The sequence below is a fragment of the Rhea pennata genome, chromosome 2, assembly GCF_028389875.1.
Source record: "Rhea pennata isolate bPtePen1 chromosome 2, bPtePen1.pri, whole genome shotgun sequence".
Taxonomy (NCBI): Eukaryota; Metazoa; Chordata; class Aves; order Rheiformes; family Rheidae; genus Rhea; species Rhea pennata.
In genome coordinates this window covers 93,141,561-93,158,462 of record NC_084664.1, presented here as the reverse complement: position 1 = coordinate 93,158,462, position 16,902 = coordinate 93,141,561, and the positions used below count along the sequence as shown (strand labels likewise).

The following is a 16,902-nucleotide window of genomic DNA, read 5'->3' as shown; positions in this document are numbered from 1 at the left end:
GCTGGTAAAATTCAATACAATTCAATACAATTTAAGGAACACAAACCCTTAGAAACCAGGCTTCATTAATTTTGCTGCTCATCAAACAATTTTTTTATGTACAAGTTTACTTAATAAATCTTCATTCTCGAGGAAAATCATAGTTTACAATACCTTCTGAATAAGGAAAGGTGTTTACAATACCTTCTGAATGACAAAAGTCATTTTCTCATTGACTTGTCTTCCAACAGCATGTCTGTAAACGCTTGTACAACAGTTAAGTCTTGCACTTGCTTATTTTAACTTTATCTGCACTATGTAATAGTCTCATAGGATTTTCATTTGAAAAGATAAAATTTTGGGGCAAGGTTTTCTAGCCCATTTCAAAGATGGTGAAGAGGCAGCAGAGATCTTAGTTATCACTTTGGGGATACTCTACCAGGCCAGAAATCTTAAACTCTAACACAATTCAAGTAACGCATTTTGGATTGTCTGGACAGGACAGAGTGATGGATGGACCTTTGGGCCCACACGATGTCCAAACCCAAAAATTCATAGTATTTGCAGTGCTATGCATTATGGTTATTGCTAAGTGACATAGGATTCTTGGGTACTTGCTGCTAGTTGAAGCAAGCTAAAACAACTACCATGCTTGCTAGACAGATGATCAAAGAGCTTAGGCTGTCTCTTGTAATTTTTCCTGTATCATCACTGTTTCCAGTCACTCTGTACTCTGCTGCACTTAGTGGAAATTAACTGCAGGGTAATATCTGTCTATTTTCCTGTAAAACATCCAATTTATTTATTCTTCCTGTGGTGTTTTCCAGGTCTTTTTTCTCCTTCCTAATCCAATTTACAACAGAAGAAATGACATAATAGATCCACTGTTGTCTTTATGTAAAATATTACATCAAAAATGGTGAGTCACTAGAGGGAGATTTCCCACAGTGAACACACACACAAATATCCACTCAGGTCACAAAAACAAAAATGTTATCAATAAGGACAAAGGAAGTTATTATGCTAGTTTTTAGACAGTCTTGATTCATGCTTCCTGTCATTTTGCTTGAAGGTAAATTACTATTCCTAAAAGAACAGTAAAACACAACTAGAAACTTTTCGAATTCCTAAAACAATGTAATCAAGAATAAAATCATAGTGTAAATAAATTGCCCCCTCCTGCAGTCTAAAATCTGTTTTCATGTACAAAGTTTGAATGCTGCATGCTTCATATCACATCATGATACGATACTTTTTTTTAACCCAAAGACAAGAATTCATTATCATAAGCATTGTTTCTTTGGCATATTCTGATGATAACCAGGATCTCGGATAGGACTTCTCGGTCTTCATCAAGTTATGCTGGATAATTTCCCTGAGATTTGCTCTATAGGAAGCAGCATACTTGTTCTAGTTCTCTCAACCCAGTGAGGTGCTTCCTGCTGCTTTCACAGCTGAAGCCTATGGCAGCTGTTCCCTGGGACACCAGGATGATGGTGAGACATTTGTGATTACCAGCAGAGCTGCAGGGATGCTTCGTGTCTGTAGTCCACCACTGAGCTTGCTCTGTGCGAGGCTACTGGGGAAAGCAATGGGATGCTCTTTGTCAGCTTTTCGGTTTTTATTGCTCAAAGAACCATGAAGCTAGACAATAACTTGAAAGGTTATTTTAAGAGCTGGTCACAGAAAGGAAAAAAATCAATTAGCAAAATATTTCATATTCAAATAGCTTTTTGGGGGTCGTTTTTTCATGCAATGATAGAGATATTCTGAAATTATGTATGACTTTTTCTCCCTTTCCCTTGCTTCTCTTCACTATAGTAAATGTATTCTATGAGTGTTACGCTCAGTCTTTTTTGTTCATATTCAAGGGATTCAGAAAGTTTCCCTACCTTTGGCCCCTGATTCTCCTTAACCTTCAGGTTCTTTCATACCTGCTTGGCAGATTGCAAGATCCTGGAAACTTCTTACTGTCTCCTTCCTGTAGAGAGAGCGGGAGTTGCCCTAAGTAACTTATGTCGTGTAGGAAGTGAGAGATGTCATACCTTTTTTCATGCAAGTGGACCAGTTGTTTCTCCTCCTGTCTAAATCCTTCTTTTCATCTTCCACAATGCAGTAGCTCCACTCTTGTGACTGCCCTATAACTTGGGAAATTGCCTTTTCTCCAGATCTGAAAATTGCAATTGTGTAGACAATTAGTTATCCTAAGGATAATGAACAGAGCAAAGTTAGTTATTTACAAGTAGGCAGAGCTCACTGTATGTGCTTTCTTCACCATGCATCCTTGAATTCGTGTACTCTGGTCACGGAAAGATAAAACTCCTGCAATGCACATGAATTCAGAGTTCACATTTCAAAGCTTTGTTTGTAACATATGATACAAAGTGATGCTCTCTGGAAACAAATTTATTGATATTGGACAAATATATGAATAATTTTGGTGGTAAATTCAATAGCATTTCAGGGATACAAATCCTTAGAAACCAGTTCATTAACTTGATTGTTTTGTCGTACCACAGGAAATGCATCTGTATATATAAAATGAAAAGTTGGAGGATATACCAAAATCTATTTAAATTTGTTCCTGATAAGTATAGAGGAGTCAAACAGAGCCAGTGAATTTTTGAAAATGAAGTCATACTTAACAAAAAGATGAATTCCCTTGTCATTTCTTCAATGACTGCAGTTAATAACGAAGCAGAAAACACTATTTACTTGGACTTCAGCAGTGTTTGGAAAACCAAAGGTTTGGTATGCCTCTTGCCCTTCTGCCCCTCCTAGGTCTTATAAAACTTGTCTTCCTTTATCTACAGATTCTCTCTGCCAAAAATGATATATATAGTTTTATGAGGGATTTAAAAAAAATTACTAGGTAAAAAGTATGTATTTTTAATAAACTTATCTGGCACGTCAATATAAGAAACTCAAAAATAAACATCACAGAGTTGAAAAAAAAATCTCTTCAGGGCAACTGAAAAAATCCTTACGTCACTTGCACGCAGCAAGCAATCTGCTTATTTTTGAGCTCCTGCTATGCTAATTTGGGGGTTGTTGAATTTAACAACCACTTGCTAGGTGGTGTGTGTTAAACATCTCCTTTCAAGGAGATTGTTGTAATTCCTCTCTTCTCTGCTCTGAGTAGAGGCGGGGAAAAATTTTTGTCACTGTCTTAACAAGGGACCAGAGTATGGAGCAATCCTGGATTTTGTTGCTACCGCTGTGGTGTGATCAGATGACTGCCAGTGAACAATTGAGCACGTTTTAGGAATTTGCTGCTTCGCATCTGGGAAGTGGTAATGTGTCCTTATAGCATGCTGCAATTGCATAGGTGGCCAGCCTAAAACACCAGGGTGAGGACAGGTGCCTTGAACGGCCCTATGGTGCCATGCTCAGTTACATGAGATTATGTAGCCACATGATTAAATTCCGTAGGAAGTAAAATGTATATGGGCAAACATTTCCTCACGTGGTCTCACCATAAATAGGTGAGATGTAAACTAGGGTAGAGAAAGGAGGCTCTAAAGATGAGGGGAACAGAAAAAGAGAGGGAGAAAAAGCTCTCTAAGTTTCAAGTAAGGGGAAGAATGTTGGAAGAAAGGGACAAGTTCTCAATTTTTCTAGGTGGGTGTGTTTTGGTTCCAGAATTTCCAGGCATAGTTGATCCGCTGGAGGAACTCCTCACAACTTGGATGACTTTTTGCACCCTCAATTAATCAACGAGTAAGTCCTTCTTTTGCCTAAATACTAAAGAAAAGGGGTAATTTCATATGTGAATCAAAGATATGTTTTAGCTTCACAACTTGGTCCTGTCTGTTGGGTGTCTGTGGAAGCCCCTGCCAGTGGCTTTAATTGCTATAAAATTATGTGCCTCATCTCCATCTCATCTCTGACCTTTCCATGTCCCATGCTGGCAGATACAGTTAAAACAGTAAGGTTGGGGCTGAAACACATCGTTAAGCTGCCTTCCCGTCTGGCTGCCAGTGATGACGACCCTCTGAGCTCTGCCTTTCACCCAGTTCCCAATCCACCTCACTGTCCGCTCGTCTAACCCACACTTCCTGAGCTTCTCTAGGAGGATGTTATGGGAGACAGTGTCAAAGCCTGTAGATGGAGCCACACCAGGCTAGGGCAATGCCATTACCTAGGAGACTGCCTTAAGTTGGAATAAAGCTGTCTTCTAATATTTCCAAAAAAGGGCAGAGGAGAGTTTGAGGCAGAACAGAAGAAGCAGTAGAAGTGGAAGAGTGAAAACTGTGTGCACATTTTTTTCTCATTACAAGGACAGGTTGGTGACCTCCTCTGTTACAGAAGTTTCCTGTCCTGGCTGCCAGTATGGTTTTGCCCTCTCAGTTTTTAAATTGGTTTAAATTGGAGTCACTGCAATTCTAGGTACATTACCAAAGCACTTGATTAAAAGTCAACAGATTGTGTCACTTTGGGCACATAGCCAAAAAAGAAAAAAAAAATCTGTTGCTAATTTAAACCTGTGCCATGCTCTGACGCTAGTTGTGAGCATAGTTAATAGACAATAAGTTTATTTAACTAAGCCTTAAGTTTTTCTCATGCAATCTTTGTACACTCTGGTTAAAAATGCCTACTTACTTTGAGAGAGAGCAGAAGAACAGGAAAGCTTCAGTGTCTTCTCTTTGTGCATACGTAACATGGTCCTGTGAACGCTAGTTTACAATTTACTCTTTTGACAGTCACAAATTCTCACTTGTTACCTGGTTCATAGGAGACCTCAGCAGCTCAATATCAGTATGTATTACATATGAGAGCAAGGCAAACTGTTTGGTTATATATATATATATATATATGTAGATATATATATATATGTAGATATATATATATATATTTTATGGCAGTTCATGGTGGGATTTTGTTTTGGGGAAAAGATTTGTTTTCAAAAGCATAACTACTTCCCCCAGCCAGGGAATTGGACCCATTTGGGCAGGGTGGTCTCCAAGTCCCTGAAAAGTATTTCGCATGCTCTGCTACCACAGGACTAGAGGTAGAGGCATCATGTCCCATGACTGCTGTCATAGGTTTTCCTCCTCCTTCTTCTTGGCGTAGGTTTTTAAGCCAAGATCTCTAAGCAGCCAAAAGCAGAGGTCCCTCTAGGGTAACAGACTGTCTTCCTACTATTTTTTGCTGAAACTGTTTCTTTCATCTGGCACTGTTCTGTATGGGACAAATACTAATAGAATCATAGAATCATAGAATTGTTAAGGTTGGAAGGGACCTCTGGAGATCATCTAGTCCAACCCCCTGCTCAGCAGGGTCACCTAGAGCTTGTTAGACAGGGTTGCATCCAGGTGGGCCTTGAAGATCTCCAGAGAAGGAGACTCCACAACCTCTCTGGGCAACCTGTGCTTCAATTTCTGCCCATTGCCTCTTGTCCTGTCACATGGGACAACTGAAAAGAGTTTGTCCCCGTCCCCTTGACACCCTCCCTTCAGATACTTGTACACATTGATAAGATCCCCCCTCAGTCTTCTCTTCCCCATGCTGAAGAGGCCCAGCTCTCGCAGCCGTTCCTCATAGGGCAGATGCTCCAGCCCTCTGATCATCCTCGTAGCCCTATGCTGGACTCTCTCCAGTAGCTCCATGTCTCTCTTGTACTGGGGAGCCCAGAGCTGGACACAGTACTCGAGATGAGTCCTCCCCAGGACTGAGTAGAGGGGCAGGATCACCTCCCTCGACCTGCTGGCAACAGTCTTCCTAATGCACCCCAGGATCCCATTGGCCTTCCTGGCCACAAGGGCACATTGCTGGCTCATGGTCAACCTGTCATCCACCAGCACTCCCACGTCCTTCTCTGCAGAGCTGCTCTCCAGAATGTCAGCCCCCAGCTTGTACTGGTGCCTGGGATTATTTTTCCCTAGGTGCAGGACTCTGCACTTGCCCTTGTTGAACCTCATTAGGTTCCTCTCTGCCCAGCTCTCCAGCCTGTCCAGGTCTCTCTGAATGGCAGCACAGCCCTCAGGTGTGTCAGCCACTCTTCCTCCCAGCTTGGAATCATCATCAGACTTCCTGAGGAGGCACTCTGTCTCCTCATCCAGGTCATTGATGAATCAGTTGAGCAGGATGGGACCCAGTACTGAGCCCTGGGGGACGCCACTAGCCACAGGCCTCCAACTAGACTCCACGCCACTGATGACAACCCTCTCAGCTCTGCCTTTCACCCAGTTCTCAATCCACCTCACTGTCCACTCGTCTAACCCATACTTCCTGAGCTTATCTAGGAGGATGTTATGGGAGACAGTGTCAAACCCTTGCTGAAGTCAAGGTACACCACGTCCACTGCTCTTCCCTCATCTACCCAGACAATCGTTCCATCATAGAAGGCTATCAGATTGATTAAGCAGGATTTCCCCTTGCTGAATCCAGGCTGGCTACTCCTGATCACCTTGTCATCCTACATATATCTGGAGATGACATCCAGAATGAGCTGTTCCATCACCTTTCCAGGGATGGAGGTGAGGCTGACCGGCCTATAGTTGCCTGGGTCCTCCTTCTTGCCCTTCTTGAAGACTGGAGTGACACTGGCTTTCTTTCAGGCCTTGAGCACCTCTCTAGTTCTCCAGGACCTTTCAGAGATGATGGAGAGCGGCTTGGCAACAACATCTGCCAGCTCCCTCAGTACCCGTGGGTGCATCCCATCTGGGCCCATGGATTTATGGATGTCTAGCCTGCCCAGAAGGTCTCTAATCCTATCCCCCTCAACCAAAGGAAAGTCTTCCCTTCTCTGGACTTTCTCCCTCATGTCCAGGCTGCAGGATGCCTGAGGGCTGCCCTCAGCAGTGCAGACTGAAGCAAAGAAGGCATTCAGTAATTCTGCCTTCTCTGTATCCCTTGTCACCAGGGCCCCTGCCCCATTCAGTAGTGGGCCCACATTCTCCCGAGACCTCCTCTTGCTGCTGATGTATCTGAAGAAGCCCTTCCTGTTGTCCTTGACATCCCTTGCCAGACTCAATTCCAAATAGCTAGTTTCCAGTATGTTAGGAAATACTTCAAATTATAAACACAGGAAAAAAATATCTGTAGAGAAGAAATAAAGTTTTGTGGAAGCCATATGATTGTGTTCTGTTTGGAGATGGTCTGCTGTGCCAACAAATTGTAATGGATATTGCATTCTACTTTATTCATAGAGCAGGGTGACTGTAAATCACTTTTCCACTTTTCTTTGTGTCTGTCTGAGACAAAGCCAAATGTTTTGAGATAATAAGGATTATAAATGTTTGGTAGACAGTGTGCCATCCCACTCACTTTTTTATTGTTAAAAAAAAAAAAAACAACTCTTTAGGTTTGTATCCACTACTCTTTCAAAATAATTCAACTTGATTTATTTCACTTTAAAGCACCTTATAATAAAGTTTTAATATGTTTTAACTAAAGGGAATTATTAAGATTTCAAGCCTAGTTTGTCAGAGAGTGACTTGCATACCAAGTCAGAATTGTAGAACAATAGAGTTATTAAACAGGAAAGACATGATCTTGATTTTCTTGTAGGTATTCTGAGTAAAGCTTATATGCATGCAAAATATTACGTAGCTCTGTATTTTTATACTGACATCTAATTTCTAGCATTCTCTCTGTGACTGTATAAATAAATATATATAAATAAATAAATATCTGTATATATATATATATATATATATATATATTGAACAGAGAAGGCATTAAGGCATTAGCTTCATGAAGCTAGTGCAAATGACTTCTGGTGATGGAATCCCCCTTTAAAATAGTTTCCCACTGTAGAAAACTATTCTTAGCCCATGACATTAGGGGCCCTGTACTTGCAACTTCAGATCATAAAAGTATATCCAGTGGACAAAAAAAATTTCTTGTTTTGTTTTTGACATCAGTTATGTTACACCTGTTCTGCTTGTGATATGGCCTCTCTTACACATACGTTTTCATGTAGGAAAATGGATAATTTTCATGTACAGTGACTGAAGTGACTATAGACAAGTTTTTCTCTGAGTAGGAGTTAGGCCCTGAATTTAGAATGTTTGTCACAAAACCTGTTTTTATTTTACACTTAGGGATAGTAATTTTGGGGGGCTATTTCCTTCTTATTAATTGAAGAGTTGTGAATCAGGGTAGTGACAATTTCTTTTTTTCCCTCAGAGGTATTCCTAGTTCTTTATGCCGAATTATAATGAAACTATTTGTTTTGCACCCACTCAGTGTATTCATTTACTGTTAATGGTATTCTGTTTGTGGGATGTGAGAGATCTTTTCAGTGGTCATGCTATTACTTTTTTACCCAACTACCTCATAAATTAATTAGTAATTTTAGTTAATGCCAGGATGGCTTAGTCATTTTGTAAGTATTTAGAGTAGCTGCAAGAATGACACAGTAACTTTAGTATTCAACCTTTGCTCTTATTCAGCCTATTATCTCAAGTGAAAATTCACGGGGGTTTTGGCAGGTATTATCTCACATCAGAGACTTCCCCACACTCAAGTTTATGAGTGTCTATTATGAGTGTCCAAAAATTGTGCTTTGTATCACCGTGATAGGAAAAAATATTGTATTAGGGAGGGATTAGTTTGTGACCTGACTGGCACTGTGTGACATTCTGTACTGGTGTTTCTTATTTTATCTGTTTGGTAAAAAGGGAAATCAGTCATTATGGTTTGAGAGATTCACAGATTTCAGGTGGGTAGCAATTTTATCATGACTCATAACACTTCACAAAAAGTAGCTTGCCAAGAAGATACATTTTTGTAAAATTATGAGGTACCTGAGTTGGAGGTATAGCTGGTAAGGAAATCATTTTGACAGAAGAGCTCGTGACAGTCCAGCTCAGGACTTTCAGTGATGGCAATGGAAAGAATCATCACTATTAATCATCTCAAGTGCTTATGGCCTTACCTCTGGTACAGCACCACGTCATGCTGGACTCCTTTTTGCTCTTGAGATCCTGGGTAAGCAGAGAAGTGAAGAGAGAAGCAGAGGAATAGCCAGCTTTCCACCGAGTATCAGTGAGTGATTGACCTGTATGTAAAGCTGAGACCACAGGTTAGGACTTACTAGTCTAGAAGTGATACGCTTGAAACTTGAACATGCTAGCATGTTCCAGAAAATTAAATGCCAGAGAAACATTTTGTAACGTTTCCTACCGATTCTGTGATGCTTAGTTTTGCTGTGAACATGGAGCAGTTTTGCATGCTTGTGCAGTCAAATTATAAATCTCATTCATAAAGATATATAGTAGGACACTGGATAAAATATCATATGCTGTTTGTAGCTGAAGTTTTCAGAATTTATCAGCATTTCAGTGGACTAACATAGTTTTCATAATTCAATAGAGCAGGCTCCTTGGAAGCAAGCAAGACTGATCATGTAACCAAAGGAGGGATGACTTAGCTTTTATTTGCAGTTGTTTCTCCTGACTGCTAGAGGCTACTTCAAAAAGCTACTTGTTTTTGCTTTATTGGGCCAGCAAGGAGAAAGTACCAAACCAGATGCCATTAATGTCTTTGTTACTGGCTGGGAACCTCTGCTCCATTTCTGGACCACTCTGCCACTATCCCTACACCTGCATGACTGACTTGACTTCCTTCATCTTTTCTTTCTTACCACTCTCCTTCTTAAGATAATTGTACTTTTGCTATTGAAACACTGTGGTATTGGACACAGGAGTTGAGTGCAGGAAGATTTTTCTTGCTCTTCCACTGTCTAACCTGTGTGATAGAACCCTAGCAGCAAAGACAGAAGTTGCAGGAAGAGCTAGTACAGAAGGAGGAAAAAGAGAGGGGAGTTAATGGAAAAGACAGTGATAGAGGCTGAAGTTGGTTGACACTTGGAAAAAGAGATGGAAGATAAAAATCCAGTCTCTGAGGGATATTCCTTTCCTAATTGTGGAGTTGAACAAGGAATTCCACATTTTCACTACTGCTCTTCAGTCTAATGCATAGCTCTGACCCCAAGTGTTTCTTGTCTACTGTCTAGGACTGGTCTCTGCTGAGGATGAAAGTCTATTAATGCTAGGAATTTCTCTGTTAGCTCAAGTGGCAATGTCTATGACGTGGTTTTAAATGCTAATTTGATTGATGAACACTTTAGGGATCAACATGGTTCCACAAGTTGGAATAACTATATTTTTTCTTCCCCAGATACAAAATTATACAAAACCATACAAAATTATCAAATGTCAAGTAGATTGATAAAATCTGTATTTATTCTAACGGGGGAAAAAGTACGTGATCTTATAATTAAAACAAAGCTGTAATACATAAGTGCAAGGAAGCTGCATTCAACTTGCATGAACTTTCTGGCATTTCCTTAAATTCTTCTGATGCAATATAATTGTCTGAAAAAAAAAAAGAAGTTCAGTTATGAGCTTCTATATACCCTCAAAGAAATGCCTATACATCAATCTCCACAGTAAATTACTGAAGGCAAAATGCCAACAATAATTGCATAAAGTACAAAGTAAACTTATTTCATCATAAAAGAAAATTATAGATTAGCATCTATACTTGTTTCTCCGTCTGTTTTTCTGCACCCACTGCACCCTGATATATCTGTACTCCTTATCTGTGGGTGTGTACATTTCCTATAGCAGGAAGAGAAAAGTTCTTGAGGATTTGGTGTCATACAGCATAATACCTTTTCCTGCAAATCACACTATCTCTCCTCAAGTATGGAATACAGAACTGCAGAATTTCTAATCTGTCGTGCATGAATTCACAGCTTAAGGAGTCAAAATTTAGTATTGACAAAATAAGCTGAGCACAGTCAAGCACTCAGATTTGAAATTACACTGATACTCTATTTGTGAGTTTAAATTTTGATTTCCCTCAAGCACGAAGAAGTCACTTTGCTTTTAGATCACGTTTTTCATATGTGCAGATAAGCAGAAGTCAACAATGTTTCAGGCATCATCTGCCAATAGGTCAGCTGCTGCACAAACTGCTATCCTAAAACAGGTTAAATGGCAATTGAGAGGTTACTTTGAGTGTCACATTTAATGCTTTCTCTCTTTCAGTTTTATCTTGTCCAGGGTCAGACGGGAGTTATAATTAAAAGCAGGATGGATATCCAAAATAGGAAGGTTAGGGTATGTGTTGGCTGAAATCTAACAGGATCTAAGTAATCACCTGCAGCTGAATTGAGACTCAGATGGGAAGTAGGAAGTGCTGTACTCAAGCTTCCTGTATAAATAAATGCAGCTTTCTCACAGCTACTGCATACAAGCTGTGACGTGCTTTTAAGATACAATGGCAGCATGCTTTTAATAGCAGAGAAGGGGTTATTTATCAGAGTGGCGAAAGGCTTGAGAGACAAGTTCTGTTAGAGTCCTAAAAAGTGTACAGCTGTCAGATACACAGAGAAGAGGAAAAGGGTGTGTGAGAGAAATCTGCTTCTGATTGTAAGCTACAGTGGTTGTGACATGATTCTTGGGAGCACTGAAGTGTGAGTGAAGCTATTGAGAAGTCAAACAGCTGGGAGTGAATGCTACTCTCCTTTCAAGGTATGTTGGAATACAGCTTTTTGTCTATTTTTTCCTTAAAAGCAAAAAATAACCAAAACAACAGAAAATCAACATTTGCTTATAATGGAAGAAAATAGAAAAGGCTTAGTTAATAGCAAAGGTAGGAAATGGTATGATTAAAGAGCTAAAATAAATGTTACATGTGGTTTGGCTAAAATCTTTAACTGTATGGTGCTTAGATCTAAGACAAAAAGGAAATACTAGAATCCAGACTATTAAGGACAAAGAAAATTAAATAGTCATCAAGTATTTTTCAAAAGGGTGAAAGTAGTTTTCTCAGTGTAACTTCTAAAGAAATATCTACCTGCATGAAGTGTTTGAAAATGCTGCAGCAGTAAGACGTATCTCTGTGAAAAGCAGTTGCTAAGATGGCATACTATCAGTCATGTATCTGTTGTAGCTTAAATACAAGAATTCACTTTATACTGAAAACACATTTGATTAAGCTGTGGGGAGTCTGAGTTTGAAATGCACAGTTTCTTCCTAGTTTAAAAGCATTTCTTATGTCCCAGTGCTGTGCAGCTGATACTGTAAAGGAGAAATACACTGATCTGTATAATAAGTGTTAATGTGCACTTCTGATCTATTCAGGGTTTGGTATTACAGAGTTTAAGTAAGCATGTACTAAATGTACAATATGTTTGCTTCCTAGTGTGCATTATTATTATTATTATTATTTTAACATTAAGTATAACAGAAAATTGCATATTTATCGGTACATTTGTATTGCTTTCTCTTTCTCAGTGTAAGGCTTTCTCAGTACCAGGCTGCTTTGGTAATAAAGATGTTTCACTCTGGTTTGTTATAAGCCTCTCTATTTTTTGTAATACAGAGGTATTTTACTTCCTACAATTATATCAAATGTCCTCCTTCATGGAGTAGTGTAAGTATTAAAATACTTAAAAGGACTATAGTTAAGGAAACGGTGTAATGTAACTTCCCATCCTCTTGATAAATAGATGCTGAATACCTTTGAAGTGAATTTTAGTGCAGATATAGGCCATGACTGAAATACTGCTGTGCAGCTTTACAACTGACTGTGAGTAGGCACAGTAACGTGATATGCTTGGCTACTCTCAGACTGAAGGGCAAATGCATTCGGTTAAGGGCAAGCTTTGGGTTTGGAATACCGATATTTCTGGAAACTGTTTCAAAATCCCTTCCTTAAATATTTTCCAAAACAAATACATTGGCCCAGTTCTTCTCCTGCTAAGGACTTGTCTATGCCTGAAAATATGAGTGGGTGTATTGGTTGTTGTCATAGTATGAAAGTGGCTGAAACCCTTCTCTCTGTGAATGTAAGCTATGTTGGGGGGGGGGAATAGTACGTTGAAAAGAGGATTGCTGTAGTTACACTATTGGAAACAATTCTTTAGGTTATATATTAACAAGAATGTGTTTGCAGAGTGTCTAAAGCTGTGGTAAAGTGGGAAATATTCCTTTTCAAAATAAACTGGAGCTATTCCAAGGCCAAGCCAGTGTGACAAGAATCAGACTCCTTTTGTTCCATGCATGTTACTGTATGATGGGAGTATTTAACACAAAGTGCTAATGCTCTTACGAGGGCATGGAAACCTCCCTGAGCTTCATGTAGGAATAGCATTTGGCTGTATGGCTTATGTTCCCCATGTTGAACTGTATTTTACATGCTCCTCGTGGCCAGTCTCTGTCCTCTTTCACAGGTAGTGACATTTTAATGATTTTTTTTTTTTTTTTTTGGTGTGGTGGTGTACTTTGGAGTAAAAGTTAATAGTCAACAGTATGGAGTTATTTCTCTCTAGTGAGGTTCATGGGCTGCACTATTACCTAATGTTTCCTAAACTTTGTAAAATTAAATAAATAAATAACCTGAAAGTGGTTGCCTGACCTTTCCCTCCTGTTGGAGGAGGAAAGTAATTTGTTCTTACTACGATCATAGTAAGTTTAAAATGCAACTGTGAAAAAAAGCAAGTCACTTTAGAGGAGAACAAACAGTGCTCATACTTAACCTAGTTCCCAGTTCATTAGTACAGCCCTGATATCATCTATGGCATAAGTTTGAGTCCTATGCTTGTGATCCACCCTGTGCAGACCTTCCAGTGACTTTCAGTGATGAGTCCCAGCGGAGTATGTTGCTTTGATGGGTAGCTTAAACTTCTGAAGACTTGCTGTCCCTCTCCTAGAGCAGGGAGCTTTCTTAGATGGGTCTGAAAGTACACAATGCCTATAGAACATATATACCAGATCCATAAATATCTTTTGGGGTATTGTGAAACCTGAGACCATAATTACAGCTTTAGGCCTATGGATATCACAAGCACATGTGATATGTGTGGCAAGCTGCCAATGTCACCACAGACTGAGCCCACTGGACCTCTTTGCATGTATCAAAGCAGACCTTTATTTTCCTGAGGCAGAGAAGGATTCCAAATCTGTTCTCTTCCCCTGAGTGCTCCCTGGGTGGTGGGTACAGTTTTACCTTCTCCTGCCAGCTTTCCCATGCCAAAGCCAGGCCATGTGTAATGCACTCCACAAACTTTCTTTATTACTGAGAAGAGCCAAGAATAATCTTATATTCATTCCATCTCCTAAAAATAATAATCTTTGTTTGTGAAGGGGAACAAAACAAAAAAGAAGATTCTAAGAAAGGGATAGCAATGATACTAAGCTTGACTTCTATCATTTTCTATTTCTGCTGAAGCACAGCTGAGCTCCAGTGCTAGACTATGATCCTCTTCACTCAACAGAGAAGAACAGGTCTGAGGGCCATCATACACTGCAAATTTACCCAGTCTTGGGCAAATATTTACAGAGGTGCTTGTGCCAAATAACTTTGTGCTGATCAGTAAAATAGTTTTCAGTAAACTTTCTCTGTGACTCTTGCAAATGGTTTCAGTTCAGTGGGAACTGAGTGGGCACATTCATAAAATAGATCATTCTTAGCAGATATTAAAACACTCATTAAAAAAAAGATAAGATATCAAATTACAAAGGATCTCATCCTGCACTTCCTACTGAAGTGGGACTTCTCCAACTCCTTTTCCTTCTGTGAGGAGCAGAGCTGACTGTAACATTGCTGAAATTTCAAAGCATGAGAGCATGGCTAGGTTAAATGTGCTGCAAGCACACTTTCAAATGAAAAATATAGCTATATGTGAAATATTTTACTGATGCAATTTCTTAGATCTCTTTGCATATATAGATATTTGCCCACAATGATGTAACTGTTCCTCATCTCTGGTTCCCCTTGTTCTATTTTATTAAAGGGAAAAGGTTATGGTTTGCCCGAGATCTAGGTGGTTTTTACTGTATTTCTAGGGGAATCTGCTCAGCCTCCAAAGAAAAATCCCTTGCTTAAGTACAGGAATTGGACAAGTACTGTCATTAGAAATACTATCACCTTACCTGATTTTTCTGAATGCTTTCAGTGCCTGCAAGTGCAGTTTTAACTTGAGTGGAATTTGGGCCACTTGATGATGGAACTTAAAAATGTTTTTTTGTCCTGTGTTCCTGACAGAGTTAGTGTCCTCAAGTCCCAGAGACAGCCAGCAGTAGGTAAAATGGTTTGAGCCATGTGAATCTCGCTCAATCTACAGAATTAGTTATTAGCCTCCCTCAATTAAGGCAGTTTCAGACATGTTGTATTCAAGGGACTTTTTTTTTTTTTTTATATATATATATATATATGTTTATATAAAACCTAGAGAAATGCTTTACCCTTCTGACAGACTTCAAAGACCATAAATAGAAGCAATAGAGTGAATTGGAGTGGGATTATGTATGAGGCTCCAGAGCTGGGATGAGCTTTTTTTTTTTTTTTTTTTTTTTAATGTCCATCTGGAGTTGATATCAGTGAGGATGATGGAGTCAAGAGGGGCTGTTTGTGAAAACTATAGCCAGCACATTGCCTTGGAAGAGACCAGCTTGTGTGTGCGTAGAGGGGTTTGTGCATGCTAGAACACATCAGCATGATGCTCTGACTACTCATTGTAGACACACCAGGAATGAGGAGTTGTTCCACATGCTGTCTTTTTGTCTGAAGGAGAGATGAGAGATCCTGATTAGGAGACATAAACAGACTACAGAATTACTTTTTACAAGAGGGAGAAAAATACCGTTGTACTGTCATGCTCACATTCCTCCCCTTTAATTGAAAAGGTCTGTGTCTGTTGCAAGGTTTTCTACCTTTTACTTTGCTGTAATGATGAGGAGAGGAGGGAAAGTGTAAGATGTGAGTCACTACTCAGAGTGGATTTTGTCTGGGTGTCTGACAGATGCTTTGATATTCACATTTGGTTGTACAAGGTATTGTATCTTCAGACTAGTAGTGAGTAAATATACAGGTCTGAAAACTCTTATGTGCACTATATGTTTGCAAAAAGGAGAGGTCATTGCAAAGGAGAGCTGTGCCCATATATTCTGGGTCTGAAATGGGTCCTTTGGTGCTACCTTTATTTATGCTTTTATGTAGTGAGCTGTGGCTTAGGGATGGATTCTTTGGTCTTATGTGTGTGTATATATAGCTCCAAATCATTGAAAACTACTTATTCTATAACTCTACATACATAGAAAAAAATGCGTTTAATGACAGGCTAAACATTTACATGCAAAGAAGATTCCAGGATTAAGGAGAAATTGTGAAGCGTGGGCTGACACTGGTTAGTTCTGAGTAGCGGATGGGAAAGTTCATGTGTTCTGCTAGTGTTTAATTTTGGAAGTGCTATGGTGAGTGGAGGTGGGGAGAAGGTGAAGAAGAATGAGGTGATCTTTTTATTCCCCTTCCTTATTCCATGCCAAAAGAAGGTTACAAAGATGTAGCCTCTATGGTTTGGGGAAAATGTAGTCTTTTCCTTCTAGGGAAAACTGTCAGATCCTGTGGGCTCAGTTGAAGCTCTTTGAGACTAGAGGACTCCCAGCTGACCACTGACACTTGAACCCTTCCTAGTGACGTTTCCAGAGTAGAGGACTGAGATAACACCTGCAAGGCCAATAGGAATTTACTTGATGAGGTTTTGCACAACTGAGGTGATGTGATGTTGCACCTTCTCAGCCTCTTCAAAGCTCCACTGATGGACTCAGTGGTGGAGAGTCTCTGACTACACTCTCCAGGGAGAATTTGGGGAAAGGAGGGTCATGACCTTTGCCAGGAGTGAAGTCAAAGCCATCTATATTGAATTTAGCTTGTGCTACTTTAAGAGCCTTTTTTTTTTCCTTTCTTTTTTTTTAACTAGTCAATGTTTTTATTGCAAATACCCAAGTAGTATACATGGCTTGACCAGTTACAACTCCCCTAGTGCCTTAGCTTCCCACATTTTGGGATGATGGGCCAACAAATGAGGGAAACGTGGTTGTGGGGAAAAGAGTAGAGAAGTAAAGAACTCTTGCCATAACTCTTCTTCCTAATCATTTAACAAAACTGACAAAATGCCTAATT

At 39.7% G+C, this 16,902-nt stretch overlaps 1 protein-coding gene across 2 annotated transcripts in view; it reads left to right on the top strand.

Moving 5' to 3' along the window:
• The window catches only part of RNF144B (ring finger protein 144B), an 85,630-nt gene that overhangs the window by 23,602 nt on the left and 45,126 nt on the right, over nt 1-16,902 (top strand). Inside the window, exon 1 of one of the 2 annotated variants that reach the window (XM_062568038.1) lies at nt 11,304-11,468. The exons of the other annotated variant lie outside the window; for it this stretch is intronic. The gene's annotated coding sequence lies outside the window, so the exon portion shown is untranslated. Of the gene's footprint in view, nt 1-11,303; nt 11,469-16,902 lie in introns of those variants that run through there. 2 annotated transcript variants of the gene reach the window in all.